Genomic DNA, 23545 nt, shown 5'->3' with positions numbered 1-23545 from the left:
TTGTCTTTGTTGCAAAATCTTGTCTTACTAGATCCTTTGTGAATGCGTGCAGACAGACAACAAATTCAGCATTTGGTTCCTGATTAAGATACTCTGTACTACTTTTACTTAAAGGAAAAATGTTACGTTAGTTTTGGCTTGTGCTTGCTGTCAGAAAACCCTAAGCCTCGTAAATACTGAACTGAATTCTTTGTTACAAGCATGCATTCTGGTACATTGTACATTGCCTGCTACATAATATACAGTTGCAATTCGAGTTTTAAAGAGCTGAATTTAGTTCATGATGCAAGATCTGTGTTGTGAGGAAAAAAGGTGCCTTTTGAGCACCGTTGAACTTTTGTGTCACTTTGCTGATTCTGGTGCCGGAAGTCCTGACATTTCCTCAGAGGCTGTCCCAACCTTAACCTTTTGTAGCTCACTATTTGTGCCTCTCCTTACTACCGCTGCCTCACTGATAAAAATCAGCAAGTCTCTGCAATCATCAGACTAACATATTGTCCTCGGTAAATACGTGCACTGCTCACCTTCGCACGTATGATAGCAGTGGTTGTCTTAAGCACCTGTACTATACAATGCAGACATGCACATAACATATATTTATTGCTTGCAGACAATGTCCGTGCACTAAAGTCATCTGACATAACATAAAAAGTCACGGCTTGCACTAAACCTGCCATCCCTTTCACGACTGCCAGAAAGTTTCTGTGATCCTTAAAAGTAACTTCAAATGTGTGCCTAAAAGAAACGTGTACTATGCACCAACCCTCAACCCTTCCTTTTTTGGGAACAGATTTGTTTGGCAGCAAGATTTAAAAAAACACAAAAAAACAAATAGGTCCAGATTCACAAAGGTAAACTTTGCCGTTTGGTCTAAACTTTGTAATAGGGCCAGTAGTCAGAAATGCAAGGATGGTGCCATTTCTGGCTAGCAGTCACATGAACGCGGCCATCCTATCTTTTTGACACGTAGCAGTGAATAGAACATGATGCATTGATGGGGTGGAGTACCACTCTCTGTAGAGCAGGCTGGTGGTACCTACATTGCCTCAGTCCTTCTTCCTTCCTGCAGGTATCCCAGTCCAAGCTGTGCAGCCCTGTATCTCCTTTCCTGTCTAGGAGTTTAGACGAAAGGCATCATTTGATTCCATGGCGCTGTTATGTTATTGTTGGCAGAACACCTGCTGCAAAGACACTCCTAGATCTGGCAGGAGAGCTCAGAATGTTTCTAGTTGTAGGGATCTTCCTGATGGTGACATAATGCTGTGTGTTCTTTCTTTCCATCTCATATCTGCCTTCTCTTTGGTATTCTCTTTCCATGTTCCTCTGGGAGTAAATTGAAAATATTTTGTAGCCGAGAATTTGAACTAGAACTCACTCAAAGTATCCAGGCCCATGTGTGTGTATCTCAAGAAATATTAGTTGTGCTTGTGGGCTTGGCTTGTTGTCTGTTTGCTGTGCTGATGTGGAAAGAAAGTCCAAATATTAATAAAGCTATGTAAAGCGAGAGGAAGTTGTTTAGACGCCGTAAAAGAGAGGTGTAAAGTCCTCCTCAGCTCACTGTGCACTCTGGTGTCAGTTGTTTCAGGGTGTGGGGTTTTCAGTAGTGTCACAACGGGTCCCGGGATAGAGGAACAATTAGAAATAGTGTAATTCCCAGTCTGCTGGATTGACTAGTTGGCAGTACTGCCCAGAGCCATACATGGCCCTAGTCTTTATTCACCTCTGCCTAGAGGTTGCTAGTGGTTGTGCTGCCTTTAAACTGTGATGTTCACTGCTGGTGAACGGGTATTGGCTGCTGAGCCCGCAGGGCTTCGCATTAGTTGCTCTCTTGCTTTCCTTCTGACCTGCACACCCTGAAGATGCCTTGCATGCAGGATGTCGGCCTCATTTCTGTCTTCTAATAGAACATCCTGGAAGCACCATTTAGGTTAACAAACATGCTGATGTTTGATGAGTAATGAGATCTAGTTCATAGGTTTTCCTACTGGTTTGAACAATAATCAGGCTGCTTCATCTGAATATGCCATTCCCAAAAGGAGCACAGCGATCTTATTTGGATAATCCCTGGCCTCATATTCTAACCCAATCCTGCATTCGGAACCCTTCTTCTCTAGGACACATACACAACCGACCGAGGGCTTGTTTCAGGGTCTGTGGGGGTTTGTGTTCCATCACAGGTACATGAACGTATTTATTGGTTTCGCCTCGCCTCTTGGTGAAAAACCTGAAGGCTGTTTTCATGTAGGTTATTTTCATGTCAATGCACGAATTCATGTTTTTCAGTTATAATTAAGTTGCGTTCAACTCCTGCAAAACTGCAATAATTGTAAAGTACTACTATTCATTTCCAGTGCAAGATAATGTCCCACTGAGCTATCTTCAGTGGCACATATCGATTCCAGAGTTTTTGTTATTTTTGTTATATTTCATTTGGTACCTCTCAGTGGGAAATAACACCAGTTATGGAACTGATTTGTACATTGGATGGACCCCCATTTCCTGGCCCCCTACACTTTCTATGGAGGTGGAAAAATGCAGGAGATTTTTTTATATTGAATATTTCAACATCATAGCTTCTGCAGACGAACAGGCAAATCTGTATTGCCCTTTCCCAGCTAAAACGTGTTGACCTCGCTCTATTCCCTTAAATAATATGCTGGTTTAGTCTTCTCCAGCCCCTAGAAAAAAAACTTTTCCTTTAAAACAAAGACCCATGTCCTGCGTACTCGGATCTAACAAATAAACCCCTTTTCCCGCCCCCATCTGATCCCCCATCAGATTTCGTTAGTTCCTCCATGCCGCCTGCCCCTGCTTGCCCTGCTGGGGTGTCCTCCCTAGCAGTTCGCCCTTGTGGGTCTGTGGCGACCTTAATAAAGTGTGGGAGGAGGGCTTTTACAGGAGAGAGTTGCTGCTAGAGCAGGCTGCTGCTTGCCCCACCTTCCTGAACAAGGCCTGCCTGGGCTTTGCACACAGATCTTGTGTAATGGCATTTCTTCACCAAAAAAGATGGAATGTTGCTCCAAGCCATGCATGTAACTGGCCCAAGTATTTCCATTATGTTTCTGCAATGCCCATTAGCGGATTTTACTGAAACCTTCAATTATTTTCATGTGTCTCAAAACATCTCCCACAGTTCTCTGCCTTATTCTCTTTCCTTCATTGGTCTGAAGAGTTGCACCAACTTCTTTCCACCTTAGAATGTTGAAGCCTTCAGGGGCCTTCTCACTGGCAGAATTATTGACTGACCAGACACCCAGGACTCATTCACAATAGCCCTCCTTACGAGTGACCTGGCGGAGGCTACTTTGTGTATCAGCCCGGTAAATAATGATACCCTGGAAAGCTGTTTTTTTGGGCTGTTAAATAACTTCTCTTACAACATAAATAACTCCTCTTGCAATTTGTTGCCAGCAAATGGGACATAATATGCACATTGGGTGATTTCTGTGCCAAAATACATGTTCTGGGGTTTGCTGTGATTTTTTACCTGTTTGATTTCAGAAGGTTTGAGCTGCTGAAATTTAATTCCGTTTTCAGACTTTATCATACACGGTAATTACCGGATGCAGTAGACTCCGGCAAAGATATATGACCATCATGCAAACTGGTGTTTTCGCAGGTTGCTTAATGTACTGGGCCACAAGTAATGAGAGCCAGCATGTTGTGATCATGTAATTGTGACCGAGGTGCACAAATAGTTGAATTTGCAATGGTAAAAGACAAATACTGATTCACAGATTTAAAGTTTAGCGGAAGGTTATGCATGCCAATCCACTAGCTGGGACAGAAAAGCATACCTTCCAGCAGACCTTGCTATATGAGTGTGGCTGTGTTAGGGTGCAGAAATGGAAGGGAAGGGTTGTGATAGTGTCACTGGTCATGAACACTGTCGTGCACATTCACACAGATATGAGTGTGTGGGTATTCACAAAGACTTTGTAAAGTGTTTCCAGCTCCATCTACTCGTGCAAAGGCAGTTTTAAGGGGGTTTACAGCTTAGAAATTAGAGTCGCATGCCCCTATATTGAACGAAGGAAGGAAACATATTTTGAGAATGCCCCTTTATGCTACACCTATATACGCTAAACTTTTTTATCTAGATAACACTCATTGAAGACTTTGGGTTTCATACACTTTCATGACTTCTCATGCTTCTTGTGAATTCCATAAGTAATGTAAAATATATGATGACATCTATGAGAATTTTCTGACTTTCCATGAAAGCCACGAAATTGGCACCCACTTTTAAAGGGTCAAGGATATTCCCATACAATATACAATATTGAGTTAAAAAATATCGTCTTCCAACAATGTTGAGCGATGGATACTGAGTGACAAAACATTGTCCTCCAACAATATTTAGTGCTGGATATCGACTAACGCTCTATCACCCTATTAAGTATATGTAGTTGATTGTAAATTTACTTTTCTTAACACCACGTCTATATACCTTGAAAACATAACTTCTGGACTCCAGGAATTTTGTTAGAAAATCAGGTGCTAGAACTTTCCATAGGGAAACTCTAATGTGATCAACTTTTCTTCCCAAGTACAACGTCTTAAGATCTAAACCCCATTCTACATATTAGGACTTAACACATTTTTGAAATTTTTCTTGTTATTCATCAACCAGGATACATTCGTTTAGCAATGTCAAACAACCTTGCCTTGTAGAAAACTCTTAATAGTTTAAGTTTCATTCCTGATATAGAAGATTCTTCGCTCAAAATCTTTAATAACGTCTGTGTTTCAAAATGGGTAAGGGACATAAAAATAGGAGAGGAACATATCAAACTTAACCAAAGAAATATATCTTTTGAAACCATTGTTTGAATGACACGCCAAATTCTGAACAGCATAATTCCTTTTTCCAGGCTGTTTATATACAAAGATTAAATGATTCCATACTGTTTTAGTGGGTGCAACAGATTTGCCAGGAATTTGACTAACATGGAGAAAATCAGCAGTAATATTTATATTGAAAGGCATTTCTTGACAATTTGCTTGTTATAAGTACTGCCACCAATGGAACAGTGGTTAAAGCCTGTAATAATGAAGAAGTGAGTGGAAGCACTGCTGCCAAGCACAGATAGGGTCCTGTTTATTTTACTACTGACTGTGGCTCGATACTTTCATCTGGTCCCCTACAATTAGTATGCATGTGATATCTTCACAAAGTGCATCATATATTCTCAAGAAAGAAACTCAGACGCCTTGCCACCTTAAAGGGAAATTGTCACTCCATTCTTTCCATTTACCATTGAATCATAAAGAACCTCTCAAATAACAGCATTGTCAGCCATTTGACACACATTCTGGTCTTGCTTTTAATAGTGGAAGAACAACCCTTTACCTGCTAGCGAAGACTGTTTAACAGCAGCTTATTATCAATACATTGTAATACTAAAGGTTGTTTGATGCAATTTTTAGGATGTACTAAATTTAGTTATCTTTCAGACATATATATGTGTCTCAATGTTGTAGCTGTCTCTTGAATAATTCTATGTACAGGGCTTGCTGTGCCACATTGTAGTTGGGATAGTGATATTTTGTGAAGATGTCTTTCTTCTCCCAAAGTTATGGGTAGTTGTGTGTAAACTAAATATATCCAGAAACTGTTTGAAAGTGTAGTCCCGGATCCAAACAGGTACTTTGTAGATGTTTTCGCAGTATTCTCTTAGTTATTCTAAACCCTGTCATGTCATGAATTGCCGCCACCAATCCTGGAGTTATAATAGCCAGGTCTTTTTATGGTCTGGCTTGATAGTACAGCTGTCACCAGACAATTATGTGAGCATCACTAGGGAGGGGCTTTGGCTCCATGCACAAGTTGAGAGCCAGAAGTACATGTCTTGATTGGGCAGAACTTATGTACTTCCATAAAAAATACTTGCTCTTCACACAGCTGTGCTCATTCTGTTTATTCATTCAACTGCCTAAGCTTGAACTTTCAGGGTCACACACATGACATTGGAATGCTTTAAAAATGTCTCAGATAACTAGCTAATTTAAGATGTTTTTCTTGGCAGCAGCACAGATGGGAGGAGGGCAGTCATTAACCTACATGGATTTTTAAGTCTGGCTTGACGGTGCAACAATCACCTGGCATTTTTATCCTGCACCAATATTTTTCTAAAGTTCTTTGCTTCCACACAAATTCATATTTATTCCAATGCTATTTACTCGTAATGCTTCACATTTCATAACAAAATTCATTTAAAGGCCATCCTATTGGCATTACCAATGCTTGTTTTTTTATGCAGCTTATACTCCATGCAGGTTATGCCCTTTACATCAGTGTATCTCTGCATTAATTCCAGCAGAGCCACCATATTTCCTCTGAGGTAATTCAGTACTAGACATTTGTATGTGTTTTCCCTCTCATCATAAGTTTTGCTTCCACACTATATTCCAGGCCCATCAGTTTTCAGGCAGTTCTAGCACTGTTGTTTCAGCCTTCATTTTTGTGACTTTTTATAGTTTAATTATAATCATGTCATTACACACATCCTTGTAAAACGTTCCATTTATAGTTTTTTTTAATCATCATAGTTCTCTATTTACAACGTAACCTTGTGTTTACGGTCATCTGAGCAAATAAATCAAATGAGGACCTTTAGCCCCTAATTATGTTCTACAATTTTAGAAGTATAAATAGAAAATTATCTTTGAGCTGGGCATTATGTATCTGGGAGATGGGAGCAAAATTATTTGGATAGCTTGATTTTCTTCTCAACACATTTAGCAATTTAATTGAAATATTTGACATTCTCAAAAGTATTGCATAATAACATACTTACATTCCTCACTCTCCCACCACAATCTAAGGTCTCCTCCAACAGAAGAAATGGCCTAACATTAAGTCATATTAATATTTTTCTATTTTTCTATATGTTTACACTTAGGAGAAGAACTATGCCTTGGGAATCTATTTCCTTGTACTCAATTGTTAACATAATTTCCACCTCTATATAACAGAATACTTTTGATTAGGCTGAACTTTTTAATGGCATAAACCTGATACTTTTATCAGCCATTGTTAGAGAAAGACAGTTTTAAGCAAATATTGCCACCCTTTAATCGCTCCCAAAAAGGAAAGTTATTTAGCTGAAGGCCGTATGCTGATCTTTCCAAAGAATACTCCTATAATCAAGGGAGGTATAAGAAGCGATTTTTTTAGAGAGGTCCAGCAACCATGCTCCTTAGTGAACAGTAAATTATCGAACGGGGTGCAGTTTCTAAATCAGGAGGAAGACTCATACCTGGATCCAGAGGAGTCACACAAATTGCAATACTAGAAACTTCATATACTTGGTCTGTTGCCCATGTCTTCTTTGCTATATAGGCAAGACCACCAGACCCATCAAAATACGCATCACTAAACATCACAGCAACATCTGCTGCCATCGCGACACAGCAAAGATGAGTTCCCACTTTTTGGAGGCCAGAGATACTCCAGATTACCTCAGATGGACCATTCTGGAGGCCAACAAACAGTGGAGCAGACAGACTCTATTTAAAAAAGAATGTATTTGTTGTGAAAACAATAAAATTTCTTTAAAAAAAAAAAAAAGAACAACATTGGGTTTACCGCCTGTGATCCCTACATAAGGACTTAATGACAAAATACAGTGGAACGAGTTAGACAGCCCCAAACCATGAAACCCACCCCTTCTTATGCCACCACATATGCAGGGAGGAATCAACATAACGCACCTCGCGCCACAGCTAACACACTTGAAATCAATCATGTTAGCCCGCTTGGCCATTCTGCAAACCCCTCCACTACAACTCATGATTTTAATTACCGACTGGACTCACCGGTCCCTCGTTACCTCAACCATACATCTCCTTTATAAGCACAACCACTGCCTCACTTCCAACAATACCCTCCCTCTAGACAGTTGCGATCCTCGGATAAACATCTCTTAAATATTCCTATGTATAGGAAAACAAGATTGGGTGGCAGAGCTTCCTCGGTGGCTACATCTAAATTGTGGAACTCGCTTACCCCTTTGATATCCAGTCTTCAACCTTTTGCCCTATTTTGAAAGGCCTTAAAGACATGGCTGTTCACTCTTAATGGGCAATGGTTAGTTTCTTCTCAGTTCCTCCTTCCGCAGACCAATCTGCTAACAGCTCCTTGACGCCATTGGCATTTGTTGCTCTTTACAAGTCTTCTTCATTCATTCACTCCTTACCTATAGGTTAGCAGAGGAGGGTAGGTTCATGGCTATTATACCGTGGAATCTACATGAGTTATTGATTACATTTCCTCTGTGTCTTAACTGCTTTCTTGGCTCTCCTGTGAGGCCATATGAATCAACCAATCGGTACATGGTTGTTGTACCAGTATCTTCACCCGCAGCAAGGCGTGGTCCTCTGCCTCACTCAACTTTTGAGTAAGTTCACCCCTCTTGTTATTTTCTCAGTGGTATAAATTGAATCATTTGGGTTTGTGTGTAACACTAAGGTCCTGATTATGAGTTTTTGCAGAGCAATGGCACGCGCCACCTGCCTTTCAGATTATTACTTTTTAGTAGTCTGGCAGTTGGACGGCATGGCGGTGCCTCTTTTAAAGGTCGCGTAGCCATTAAAAAAGCCACCGTAATGGGACCACACTCTAAGGTTCCTGCACGGCATGGGTTCAAAAGTCCATGCCGTGCAGGAAACTATTTGTATACACACAGGGGGGAATATGTTATTCCCCCCTCTGTGAATCCACATATGTTTGAGGCACAAGTGTCCCTATAGGGCCCCCTTTGTTTCCTCTCCACCAGGGTTTTCATGGCAGTAGAACTGCCATGAGAAGCCTAGCTGAGAGGAAACTCGTAATATGCTTGTGAGGACTGTGGCGGTCCCGCCAAGCATATTGCGGCCTCGGACCACTGCTCTTATGCCAGCGATTTCCTGGTGGAGTCGGAGGTCCCAGTGTAGTCCAACTTCCTGAGTCATAATCAGGCGGACCTCCGGTTTGGCAGTGGTTGGATCTGCCACCACTGCGCTGAAATGAGTCTGACAGTCCTCGGACCGCCAGAATCGTAATATGGCCCAAAGTAGTATTAGTGAACTGTCCACGTTACTCAAATACTGATACTTCCTTTTTATCCTCCTATGTCTGCTTTGCAATAGTTGTACAGTCTAAATAGAGTATTTTTATATGGGTGTGTCATGAATATGCGTGTCATGGTTTTTATGCCCCCGCTATTCATAAATAGCCCTCTGCAAACCCTTGCTGAATTGTTGGGCAGCTAGATGCAGACATTGTACATCAAATGTAATATTGATAGCTGATTGGAAACCTCTCTCTGGCTACAGTTCCTTTATGACTGTCTCCCTAATTTTCACTTACAGGTTGGACCCCCTTCCTGCACCACTGAAGGTGCAGTATTAACCTACTTGAGTGGAGGTCCTGCATTTTTTACTGGGCCACATTCCCTAGTAGGGTAGGTTTTCACTCAGTCCTGATGAAATGCCACTGACCCTCCAGGCATGAAACATCTTGACTTCACTTAACCCTCATTGAAGCTATCACAGTACATTATTATCTGCGTTAGCTCCCCTGTTTAAATTGTGTCAAGGGAACCAACACTCCATTAAAAACCCTTTGGGGTCTCTTAGACACTTTTAACCCACTTGCGCACCACCCTACATTTACATCCCCTCACTTGCACACATCATACGGCTTCAAGATGAAAATATCCCTGCCAAAGAAACCCCATTGAGGGGTCCGTCAGGCAATGCAGTGCCGGCCCGACGAGGAGCGCTGTATGATGAAGCATGACACCCTACCTGGTGAGTGAGGGCATTTTGATCTGATAACCCAGATCCCCTCCTCCCCGGGATCCTTTGGACCAGAACACCTGATCCACTTGCTAGGATCTCCCCCCTGATTTAAGAACTGTGCCCCATTTGGTAATTTACTAGTAAAGATACAGTCAGTATGTCTGCAACTGAGTTGAATCGCTCTGATATGCATTAGCTACATCTTGTAAAGAATAAGAACAAACATTTCCAGATTACCCATGTCTGTTAATCTTGATTTTATACTTTATTTTCTATTCAGTTTAATGCTATAAAACTGGACTCAGAATTGTCTGTAACGTTTAATGTGGTATCTTTGTGTTACCTTTAATACTCTGTGTCACTCTTCTCCCTATCTTCATATTGGATACATGTGGATTCTCAAAATGACAAGACCAACTCACCCAACTCTTAAAAACAGTTATCATCCTTCTTGACAGTCGTAGTAATAGCTGGCCCTCCCACTCTCCTGCTTTCCTAGACCTATGTCTCACGCCCAAACTATAATTGCCCTTTATTCAAAGTCTTGATTTGTGCACAGAAATGCAGCACATTAAAATTCCAAACAGGATATAGTGTTGTCTGTTTGTTTTTCAAGTAATTTTCCAAGCCATGTGGAAGCAGAACATTGCAATACCCGTGTCAACAGCTTTCATGGACTTGTAGTGGATAGTGAAGAAGAGACATGTGTTAAGATTTGCATTACTACTTAATCCTACTGTTAGAGTCCATTGATTGTGTAATGTTTTCATCGGTCATTTGAGCATATCTTTCAAGATCATGGGCTTTATTCTGTTCTCTGCACTATGTATGTCATGGCTCTTTTTGATGTATCGAGCTCCTTTGGAGATTTGCAAAGGTGTAGTCTGGCCTTCTTTCTGTACTCTTTGTAAGGAGTTTTATCTTGATCACAGTTCCAAAGCTGAAGCCTATTTTGTTGAGCACAAACAGTGTCACATAATTGGCGGAGTTGGTTGTGTCCTGTATCAGTTTAGTTATTTCTAATGAAGAGAATGTTTTTGTGGAGGGTGCATCATTTTTTATATAAATGCTCTCCTTGAACTGACATGACCCCTTTGTTCAAGTCTGCAATGGTGCATAATTCTGTGAGTGGGGATCCCTAAAGTGAAGTGTGGCAGTAGGATGCAGCATACCATCATTAATAAGAGCATAGGCATGAGCAGGCCAGCTTTTATTTTATACACATTTTACAAGCAGTTGCCCATTGCTTCTAGTAGATGGCAGTAGATACATGGGTCCACAGAAATTCCTCATCGCTGGCTGAACAATTGCATTGTCACTGGGTAAGTAATCTGGTCTTATGAAGTTGATGTTCAAATCTATTATCTTTTTAATTTCATTGTCTCCTCAATCGGATGTAAGACGTTACAACGCAAACTATTACAACGCATACTTTTACAACGCGGTTGTTATAACACAACTTCCATTACAATGCATGTTATTGCAACACAAGCCATTACAGTGCATGTACGATTACAAAGTAATTTACTTTTCTAACACTGACGGGTGCTTACCTCAGGGCAGATGCTGGTCAGTGAGGCATATGCATTGTAATTGCATGCGTTGTAATGGAACTTGCGTTGTATTGGCTGCGCTGTAAAGGCATTGTGTTGTAATGCCTGCGTTGTAATGGATGTTTCCCTCCTCGATCATGCTATTCTTTGTAGGCCTGTGTGTAATTTTTATTGTACAGGCATAATCTCATATAGATCCTGATTTTCATACTGAAGCCACACTTGTATAGAACAGGTAAAACACATGATTCTCATGTGCACTATACGTGGTAAAAACTATGCAAATTTGTCCTATCCCAATTCTCTTTCCAGTGACGAGAGAGAACGAAAGATTAACGCCACCGTTTTACAATCAAGACGTTTCCTGGACAAGACAGCAGTATTAAGATAGATGTGAATGTGGGATCAGCCAGAGTTGCTTGCTCCAATTTAAAAGGTCTTGTGGAGATGTTGTCTTCATGTCTTAGATCCATGTATGCTCATATGTGTTATGTGAATTTCTATTCCAAGTTTTAAAAAAGATTCTCAAAGGTCTGTAAAATGCTCTTGCATTTTGAGACATTGAATCTTGGAAGACTTCAACTTTGGAAGACAAATACATTATTTTATCCTCTCCAGTTCAACAGGTTTCTTTACCGGAAGTGTGCTATTATATTGCTCCCAATGGGCATTTCTGAAATTATATAAAACTCTTATGTCATTTTTTATTTTTTCTGGCAGTCCTCTTCCTTGTTAGGGGGGTCGTGTCAGTCTTCCACATAAGGATCTCTGTAATCTGTTGTGTATGTTAGCTTTGAGGCTACCTCATATGGAGTTCAGGGTAACTATAACATATTTGAAAATGCGCACAATAGGCAATTGGAAACATTTTTCCCGTTCTTAATTTACCTAAGGGTTAAAATTACTCCGGTGAACTGTGGCACTGAAACTGTAAACCAAGCTTAAGTTACTCAGCTCAAACCTCTCCTGAAATCAAAAGCAAATGTTTCTCTCAAGAAGCATACCGAAAGCAGTGTTTGGAAGCTAGAGTTTCAGGTTATTACGGGTTGCATCTCTATAGTTTATAAAATACATATTTTTCCAGCACAAACTGAAATGTATTTGCTGTGCTTCCTTGGAAATGGGTTATGAATTATCACCAGTTGCCAAGTTTGTTTTCTTTGCCAATTGTAATCTTGCTGCGAACACATCTACAACTATTTACATTTGGCATACCTCGGGTTGTTTTGTTTTCCTTAAAAAGTTGCAAATTACATCCTTCGGGCACAGTTGAGTTGATCAGATACTGCCATGTGCACACTGAGCACCAGCCTCTGAGTCATTAAGTGCTAGTCACCCTTGATGCAATTCCCTCAGTTAACCACCAGATGGGGACATTTTGTGAAAAAGTTACATTCATGTAAATTTACCAACTCATTTTTATGCTGCTGGTGTAATATCTCCAAGCCCTAAACCTACCGCAATCCACATCGGTTCAGTATTGTCACAAACTGGCTGGTGTCAATTCATGCTGAGGTGTAGCTATCCTTCAGGTGAACTGATTTAATCCCTCACTACTCCTGTTAAGAGAAATGTGCCGCCACTCCAGGAAATAATAAGTCTGAAGAGCCCCACAGTAACTTTGCCAAGTTGACAGCCTTATAAAGCACCTGCACTTTGATTAATGCACCTGGTCAATGTGGAACATTTGCTGTGGGGCAGCCATTTTGTTATTGTGAAATACAGTCAACGGAACCTAGCAATATTCAATAGAAAATGGACAACTGTGCACCCTGTGGTTTCCTTTCAGCATCCTTGTACGGTGCTGTGGTGCTTATTACAGAATGTTCTCGAAACCCTTCGTTAATAGTCTGGAAGATTTACAAGGCATTGTGCTAGTCCTGACTGGAGTTTCGCAAATACGTGTCAAGCAAGAGAACATTGAATTCAGGGAAGAGGCAAACTGAGACTTTCACTTTGTCCGCAAAATGTGTTGCCAAACCCAGAGTTGACTTTGTGGGAGAGTTTATAATTACATCATGCATTTGTGATGCAGAGTGGTAAGGACAAATGGGCCATTACTGGAGAATCCCTAGCCACAAAGAGACAATGTTATCCCGATGTGGCTTTCATGAAATCATGTCTACAGTGTGCTTTTCTTTAAGGATTCTGAGAACTCTTCCACTAGAAATATGAATTCGCACACATCATTATCTGTAGATAGAATGCCTTTTTCCAACCCGTTTTCGTTTGCTGTTTATGGTAGCAAAGTTAGGAAGTATTGTATGGGTGAGGTGGCTTGCTCTACAAGAACACATTTAGCCAATTCGTAGTTTATTTGTTCCAATTTGAATTTCTGCAAGAAAGTTTCCAAAAACATGTGTTTGTGCCCCTGTGCTTGCTATTGGAAACATCACTGCAGTTGATCAGAGAATCTTTAATAATCCTTCTACAATTTTTGCTCAGGTTTGCGGCACACGCTCCTGGGCAAAAGTACCCCTGATTTAGTAGGAATCCTTTTGTCGTTTGGTGTAAATCTGTACAGTAATTTAAAAAATGTTAACATTAGCATTATATATATTGCTAATGGTGTTTTGGTTCATGGACTTCATTTTGAATGAAAAGTCAAATGCGATTGGCTCAACACTGCCACATCACCCGTTTCATGGTTCGTGAAGTGGAACTGCCCATTCACAAACCCACAGCAATGCAATTTGCTGAGAAGCTTTTCCTCAGGTGTACGTGCCCAGGTTCCTAACCCAGCTCTAGAAGGTCACAAACCTAAAAACCTTGCAGGTAGGTAGATTGGCCCATCCCAACCTCTGAGGGATAAGGCGCCCTCCATAGTACTTGAAACGGCCATACCGCTCACAAAAATAATTAGGGTGCAAGAACTTTAACATGTTCACGAAATGTTATGAACATCTTCATTGCTTCTATCTCTCTGATGGCCATTACCAGGTTTGTGAACCGGCTATTTTACTTCAGAAACGTTTCTCTAATGCATACATACTTGGAGGTGTGCTTCCAAGGAGAGCACACCTCATTCTTATGCATAAGTAAAGCAGAACTCTCCCGAAAAAATATATATGACTTATTGAAAAGTTATTCTCCCTCCAATTTCTCACTACATAAAATAATACATCATTAAGGGCCATTTGTATCAAGGCGAATTGCGATCGCAAACGCTGAAATTCACAGAATTTCAGCTTTTGCGATCGCAATTTGGCCTAGTGCTATGTATGAAAGCACAACTGTCTCGCAAATTAAGGAATCGCAACATTTGCAATTCCTTATTTTGCAAATGTATTTAAGCAATCGCAAATTGCGATTCCTTAAATGGAATGTATGAAACACCCAAGTTGTGTGAATATGGCATAGGGAATAACAAATTACCACCAACTACAGGTTGGTGGTAATTTGCGATTTCTTTAAAAAATGCACATTTTTGCATTTTTCAAAGTGGCATGTGGCGCACACACATGCCCTTAGGGCATATATGTGCACCACATGTACACCCATGCTCATTTCAGGGGTGCAACAGGGTGTCCTTTTGACACCCTCGCACACTTGAAATTGCATTCTCAATTTGCGATTCTCTATTTGGGAATCGCAAATTGAGAATGTCTTCCCATTCATTCCTATGGGCCTTTAGTCCCATAGGAATGAATGGGGAGGTATTACTTAATTGTGAATTGCAATTTGCAATTCGCAATTAAGGAATATGTAGGATTCGCAAAATGTATTGCAAATCCTACATACATAGCGTTTTGCGATTCTCAAATAGCGATTCTCAAAATTTTGCTATTTGAGAATCGCAAAACCTAACATTGATACATATGGCCCGTAGTGCTGTGAAAAACAAAGGGGGTACTGATTTATTTGATGTTCTTGTGACTTATCAAAACACCATAATCCATTATGGCATTGTAGAAACATGAAGCCAGATGCCCGTACTTTCTGGTTGCAAATACTGGTCACAAGGTGTGAAAGGTATGTTTGCAACCAGGCTCTTTTTTTTGCAAACCTACCTAGGTCTAAATAGGTTAGTTCATAAAAAAAGGATTCTGAGTGGGTCTCAATCTAACCTACTTATTAATATATCTGAAGATAGGTCGAAAATTGCAGCTCACTCCACCTGGAGAAAATCACAGGTTTGATGGCCTACTAAGGTCCGCAGACTACCATGTTTGTAATTGACTTTCAATTACCTATGCTTTTAAAGCTCCCTGATTTCCTTAAAAGAAATTAGGCTTCTTTCAAAAAACATGTCTTTTTTTTAAACTGTTTCTTTGGGAGTTGGTAGTGGTCCCCTGGACCGCTGCCTACTCACCCAGAAAATGTTCCCGAAATTCACAAAGGGCAAAATGACCCACATTGACCCTTTTCCTTTTTGTGAATGGTTTACCACCTCCTTTGAGGAGTCAGTAACTTTTCAATGGTTTGTGACTGGAACTATGGTTGCAAACTATTGCTACATATGGTATGGAATCGCTATTTGAAAGGAATGCCAGAAGTTGCCCCTTCCAAATAGCAATTCATAAACCCTTTCTAAACACAACCACCAAATCACAAATACTTTCGCGATTCAGTAAATGGATTTACTACTTGGGTAAACACTTTAAGCAGTTGCGAATACACTAATTTAGAGAAAATACTGCTGCGGTGCTTACGTCTTTTTGTACACGTATATAGTGGCATGTCAACTGTTTGCTGCATGCACCCATAGCTTGCTCTGAAAAAAACGATTTTACGCTTTGTTCTCTAAATGTAGCACACATTTTTTTTAAATGACGTACTGTGTACATCCACCAGTATTTTCCTTGTCCCATTTACCTTCATTCCCTGAGTCTTTTGACTCAGAGAATGATTTCTTGTCTGATTTTTGACCTTTTTCACAAAAAATCAACCACATTCAGTTTTGTTGACTTTGTGTTAAAATCTTTCTTGCTGACCTTTAAGCATGCCCTCTCTGTTGGGGCATTCAGTCCCAACAAATGGAGCAGAAACGCGACATCTGGAACTCAAACACAATTGCACCCTTCCTTAAAAGGACTTTCTGAAGGGTTGCTTCTTTTAGGAGGGTGGTAAAGAGTGAGGTCATTCGTTCTGTGAGCTGGTGATACTTCCTCCCCTTGCCAGGCTTCCTGTAATTCTTAAATGACCCATAAACAAAGCGGAGAAGAACCCATGCGGTGCACTACCATTACGCCTGCCACATCTAACCTAAACAGCTTCATGTGTCCCTTCTTTCACAGTACTTGCACTGCACAAAAAAAAGTTTCTAAAGATGAAATATGCTAACTGTTAATAAAAGAACAAGAGCTGTTAATGGGAGACTGTAACCAACAGTAACCCTGACCGAAGACCTAGTCGTAGTGATGGATATGGGGGATATTCCAGACCCTCCATGTACACACAGCAAAAAGATTCTCATTCTTTGAGGAGGGAGTTTGCCGTTGAGTGATCTGTTCAAGAAAATGGTGCAGCTTATCAGCGGTGAGGAGTAAGAATGTGCATGAACCAGATAAATGCATTCTACCACTGAGCGAGAAATTTAGCACTAATGAATAAACATCTTTTCATTAACATTTGATGATCTCACAGCCGGTTCAGAACCTCCTACTTGAGTCCTCCCAAGACCAATTCCACAGCAACCACTACACCGAGACAGCCCTCTTCATGGCTACTGATGACATCCAAGCCCTACTCAGCCGAGGAGAGACTGTGGTTCTGATTCTCCTAGATTTGTTGTAGTAGACTATCTCTGATTTTTGGAGGAAGTGGGAAATCCTTCTTTGGTGTGGCATTCTCCACACTATCCAGATGTTTTACCAGAAGCTTCTCCACTGGCAGAAAACAATTCCAAACGAGGATTTGTCAATTGCTCCACCGTCAAAAGACTTTTCCAGGACCACATTTTCTAAATCAATCCAGACCAATCTGAAGCAAATTCATTGGGTCCGTGTGTTTAATGAAAAGAAATCAGGCACAGATGCTTTTAAATTGTGATAGGTCAACATATTTGATGATGTGAGAGGAATGGATGAGACAGTAAAGAAAGCTAGGTGTATTCAAAGTATGTAAATATCAGGGGCCTATGATGACCCTTGATGATTGACCAGCAACAGCGTCTTGCCCACCTGCTGGCGGTTGGGTGCAGGGCCTGGCTGCTGCCAGTCCCTGTAGCCAGCGCTATGATGCACATGGCCGAAGGCCATGCGTGGTGGCAGGTTGGCCATCCATGCGGCCACTTTGACCAACCGCATGCCGCCGCAAACTGCCAAAGGCCATGTTTGGCCTTGAGGTTGGCTGCCCATGGTGGTTGGGCACAAAGCCTTGTGCAGGCCAGGCCCTGTGTCCAACCCCACATTGTATGCATGGCATTGGGTAGGTAATGTTAGGTATGATAATAAAATATATATTTTACGTTTCATTAAAAAACTGAGAAATTCACTGAATTCTTTTAAAATAAAAAAAAACACTGAAACTTGTCATAGTAAACTGAAGTAACTGTAATTTCCGCGCCGGGACACTCCTCGGAGTAGCTGTTGCGCGTAATAAGAGTACTTAACATAACATAACTTTGACCCTTGCTATGCACTGCTTATTACCTCACATATTACATCCCTCATGACATATTCTATGACATCATTGATAACATCAAAGTGACACCTGAAATTACATCATTGATGAAAGCACTGTGAATGGTGGGGGCGCGGGGGTACTTCAGTTAACTATAAGTGGTGGATTGCAGTTTTTTAAAATTTAAAATTTAACATTTGAAATGACTTTTTCACCTAACTATAACATCAATTTAACCTTTGTTTCTTTTCAGTGATTACATATATATGTGTGTGTGTGTGTGCACATGTGTGTGCATGCGTGTGTGTGCTCATGCATGTGAGCGCCCATATATTTTGATTGGTAAGGAAGAAAGTTTTCCTGGCATGACCAAACTAAGCTAACATGAGGTAACCCTAATTAGGCAGATTTTCTGCCGTGGAAATCCTGCACATTTAGGGTTAGGTGCGCGTCAGAAATCCGAATTTGCCTTTGATCTTAGTGTGCTGCATCTGGGATTTCTGTAAATTCAGAAAAAGTTGTAACTCTGTGAAAATTATATCTGTAAATAAACTGCTAGTAAAGTTACTCTTTCTTAATGGAAATGAGGTACTCAGTGTTACACTGTTTCACTTAATTTAAATTAAAAATGGGGTGGAACTGCCCCTGAACTATTTAGATTCAAATTCTGAATATGAAACGAATGTTTCATGCCATAAAGTTTCTTTTGCAGTGAAATTTTGAAGGACAGATTACAAATGTGAACGCACTGCCAGTGCAATGGGAAATACAAACAGCATATTTGGGAATAAAGATATTTGGTTTTGCTCTGGCCAGTAGTAAGTGTGCACGAGTTCACAATTTACAAGAGCTGTTAATATCACAATTCTGCTGTGCACTGGCCTAGGATGGACGTTGGCTAACACGGCGCATAAAGAGATTGCTTTTATTCTTAGCTCAGCCACTGACAGATTTAGCACAGCGCTTGACCCTTCCCGTATTGTTGGAGAGAGCAGGAAGTGGGAGCGCACATTTTCTTTGTAGGGCAAGAGTGTGTTAGGTAGGAGGGAACCACAGGCGTCTGCCAAAATGCTTGGCGCAAGCTTAAGGAACACAGATGGACGGGGCTGATAAAGGTGCCTGTTATTGTTTTCTCCTCTCAGCACTTTGCTTCCAGACACATACTGTAAGGATTCAGTCATTTCACACAGAGCAGCCTGGGGAAGCAGTTTCAGGAGTGATCTGCTCTCTTTGCAAAGATGTAAGTCCCATCCAAGTTTGTTAGGTCTTCAACTCCGGGGGATGTGTGTGTATACGCACGCATGTGTGTGTGTGTATATATCTATATATATCTCTATCTCTATTTCTATCTCTATCTATATATATATATATATATATATATATATATATTCTCTCAACAATGGTAGCTCACTGCGAAACACACTCGAGCCTTCACGGGGTTACCAGCCTTTATTTACAACCAGGTACGGACGTGTCACAACAGCAGGTGAGTTATGCAGCTTCCCCCAGTTCCGACGCGTTTCGAGTTTCCTCTTCTTCATGGGTCATGGAGGAAGTATATGCATGCTGCGGGCCAACCCCCTAATGTCAAAAGTCCCGCCCTCAATAAGGCTTGGCTGGGGCTTGTGGGAGTTGAAGTGCCAAAATGTCCGCAGACTCTTACATTTTCCTCGCACTTATTTCTGCAATTTTAAGTCCTGGGTGGACCCCCGCTTGCTACCACGTCCTCAATCCTGCGTGTCGGCCCCACAATTGGAACGATGTATTCGTGCCTGTGGCTCCCTTCTGTTCCTGGGATGGTGCAGTTTCTGGCGGATGAGCGTCCGCCTCAATATTCTCTCAACAATGGTAGCTCACTGCGAAACGCACTCGAGCCTTCACGGGGTTACCAGCCTTTATTTACAACCAGGTACGGACGTGTCACAACAGCAGGTGAGTTATGCAGCTTCCCCCAGTTCAGACGCGTTTCGAGTTTCCTCTTCTTCATGGGTCATGGAGGAAGTATGTGCATGCTGCGGGCCAACCCCCTAATGTCAAAGTCCCGCCCTCAATAAGGCTTGGCTGGGGCTTGTGGGAGTTGAAGTGCCAAAATGTCCGCAGACTCTTACATTTTCCTCGCACTTATTTCTGCAATTTTAAGTCCTGGGTGGACCCCCGCTTGCTACCACGTCCTCAATCCTGCGTGTCGGCCCCACAATTGGAACGATGTATTCGTGCCTGTGGCTCCCTTCTGTTCCTGGGATGGTGCAGTTTCTGGCGGATGAGCGTCCGCCTCGCGAAACGCGTCTAACATCACCAGCTGACAATAAAGAGAATTAGCTGAACGACGCGGCGTCGACTCTCCTTTCGTAAGATTTGGTGCATATATATATATATATATATATATATATATATATATATATATATATATATATATATATATATATATATCTTGGGCTGGACAAACTTTGTATTGTCAACACTTTTAATATTGTCTTGTAAATGAGGGTAACGTCTGCTGTAGCAGATCTGTAATATTTAGGACCCTGCAAGAAACTATATGTTCTATGTGTGCCACGGAGTAAAATGACATGTTATCCAGTGGTGAAGGCACAGTCAGATGCTGACAGGCACATTCACTCTCTTCTGGAGAAGAGAGAGTGCAAGGACCGTTCCTTCTTCTTTTTAGTGCTCAGCCACAAAGGTCTCGCTTCCCTCCAAGGTCTCACACACACATGCGCGGAGGGACTGAAGGTGGTTAATCTAATGCTGGGGAATGGGGATGTAAACGCCGTTTGGAGAAAGGGACAAGTGAACTGGCTTGGGAGACATGGGCAACGAGATGAAGTAGACACTAGACTTGGGGAAAGAGAGCTGCAGGGATTTGGGAATATTATCATTATGTCCATATTTGCACTAATCTCAATTGAGGGTATTTGCACAGAAATCAAAGAAATGCAGCTACATGGGTGAAAATAGAGGTGTGCAAACCACTTGTGGCACGGGTATACATTGTTCATGGTACAGCCCTTGGAATTACCTCCCCCCACCCTACAAGGGACACATCCAGCCAGTAATTGGCACTCCGTTCTCCAGCATGTGCTTTTGCCGGGCAGTTTAGTTTTCTGTGCCCTACTTTTGCATGCACTCAATCGATGTCTTTGCTGCAGCACATGTACAATTTTCCCATAGTACAAACAATACCCCTCTAAACAGTGGCACAAAAGCTCTGTAAAGCAGAAAATGTTTCCAGGCATTTGCTATGACAGCAATGATAAATGTGTGTCTGTGAGGCATACCCTTTTTTTCTGCAATAATCTTCATTTTTCAAAATACAAAAACCTAAATCTTTAAGTATCTTTGCCCATCCGGTCTGTGGTCTGCATGTGTAACATTCAATATGACAATCACCGGCTCGATGCCACTAGCCATGAATGAATCCCACATGACTCAATTGAATAAAATAGAGTTCAGTAGTACTTCTGTGCAACCCTGACATAAACAAAGAAAGCTAAAGCGCAAGGTGTTAAATTCTTCTTGCCCAATATGGCGAGGCCAGCGTGTTCCGGCCAGTAGTTGCCAGCATGTGTGCGGGCCACTGTAAGCAGAAAGATGTCAGCGCTCTTTTTGCTGTGTACAAATCTGTCATAACATAGACCCTCTCTGCTGAGGGGGCATATGTTCACATTATGGAGACACATGCCCACCAGCCAGCACAGCCCTCTACTGTGGAGCGGCCCATGGCTCCGGCTATGGAAAGCGGAGAGGGTCAAACAGTGGAAACCTCCCCTTTGTGACCACTGCTGACGTTGATTAATTGGAACAGTCAGCATGGTTTTTTTCCATGAAAGAGCGTGGAGAAAAGGTTAATGATTAACTAGATTCTCATTTTTATCCCTCCCACTGGGCACGTATAATAAAAACTAAAGAATGCTGCGGCTTTAGAAATCCTTCTGGGGACTGTCCCGGCAGAAACCCTGGCCTCTTGAGGTTTATGTAGTCTCATATTTTGTAATATTTAGGGACCAATGGTGAAGTGTCACGTCAAATTGTGTTAGTTCACTGGGTCTTTTTTTCCTTGCAGCTGAAAAGATTCTGCGAACTTGTAATACACAAGTAAACCCTCCTTTCCCTCCTCCCACCGAAAGCACAGTAAATCAAAGTAATACCACATATGAAGAAAAATAATTAGACAGCGTCCTCAGAGAAGGTCATGGGTGACCATACATCAACTAGATTACCTTCAACAAATGCCTTTTTTTAATCTAAATGCCTGCATTAATCGGGGAGATGTTATTGACGTTTGCATCTGTAGAGAGACACATTTGTGTTAATTCGGCAGTGGGGGCCCGAAAATGATAGTGTGATATCGCAGTAACGGTAGAATTTGCGTTTTTTGACACCCCTGCGTTTCAGCTCAAATGTCTTTCAAAAGCTTTCTGAGAAAGTTCTGTGGAACAAACACAATGTTATACACCCCCACTAAAATGCTTAGAATGTATTTACTGTGTCAAAGAGAAAAGTCTTCACGAGGAAATTATTACAAACGTTATTCGCTCTTAATTAATTTTTCTTAAAGACGCCGTATCCAATGTATGGCCTCTAACAGCCGAGCAGGCTGTGTGGAGCAGCCCCCTGTGGCGAGATTGACTGGCATTGTGCGAATCCGCTGCGTGCTGTCATTATTTTCCTGACAACAGACATACTGAAAGGCCATTGGAAGGTATATCCAAGTAATTTGAACTGACAAAAGGAATAGCAGAGCTCTTGTGCTCTTGTGACAGTAGAGAAAGTAATGCAAACACGCAGAAACGCACTTTTCAGGAAGGCATTTTGTTTCTTGTGTTTAAAAGTCACAGGGCACGATTTACAAACATGTTACACTGTGTGTTGCATCACAACAGTCATGCAAACCAGTGCAAAATGTTTTTTCCTGTTATTTACTTTCCAGCCCAAAACAAAGTTCCCTAAAAGTAACGCAAAGTACTGCTTTGCATTACTCTGCGTCAAAAGGGCGTTCCATGGGTGGTACATGGACGTTCCCGTGCAACCACCCATGGTTTGTGGAGGAAAACCCTACATACTAATAATGGTAGGCAGGCTTTTGCATAAAAAAATAACGCCTCTTGAAAGGTTTCCATTTCTCCTTTCTTTTTAGGCTTTGCATGTGTGCTGCACTGCACAGCACAAGTGCAAAGTAGGAAGTGTTTTAAAAGCTGACTAGGCATAGTGTGACACTTCCGGTACAAAACCTATGGTAGACTCATGCACTCGCCCTTGCCCTGTGGCTCAAAGTTGTGCGTGCGGCGCTCTCCAGCAACATTCTGTGCCGGCGCTATGGAGAGGGGAGGAGAGTCTGCGAATATAGTGCTCTCCTGCTCTCTCCCTGTCACACAACTCAGAGCACACCTTTTTGCCTGTTGTGCTGGTTTGGGTGACACTTTCCTAAATCAGGCCCATAATGTGTTGTTGTACTTGCTAAGAAGGAAAATTGCATTTATTGAGTTCCTTTGTAGAGGGTACCGATCAAAAATGCAAAAGAAAAATGGGAAATGGGTACAGTGGTTTCTTAAACACAAACAACTTCTTTAACATTGTGTGTAATGCTAAATTTTAAGGGCATTCCAATAAGATTATTTTCCTAACTTCTCCTTGAGATATTT

General features: G+C 41.5%; 1 protein-coding gene across 1 annotated transcript in view; it reads left to right on the top strand.

The window, feature by feature from the left end:
- FAT4 (FAT atypical cadherin 4) overlaps nt 1–23545 on the top strand; it is a 340538-nt gene that overhangs the window by 6258 nt on the left and 310735 nt on the right. The gene's annotated exons all lie outside the window — the stretch shown is intronic.

Source organism: Triturus cristatus, chromosome 2_2 (assembly GCF_964204655.1).
Source record: "Triturus cristatus chromosome 2_2, aTriCri1.1, whole genome shotgun sequence".
Lineage (NCBI taxonomy): Eukaryota > Metazoa > Chordata > Amphibia > Caudata > Salamandridae > Triturus > Triturus cristatus.
Note: the sequence above shows the minus strand (reverse complement) of the source record. Positions and strands in the feature narration are given on the sequence as shown.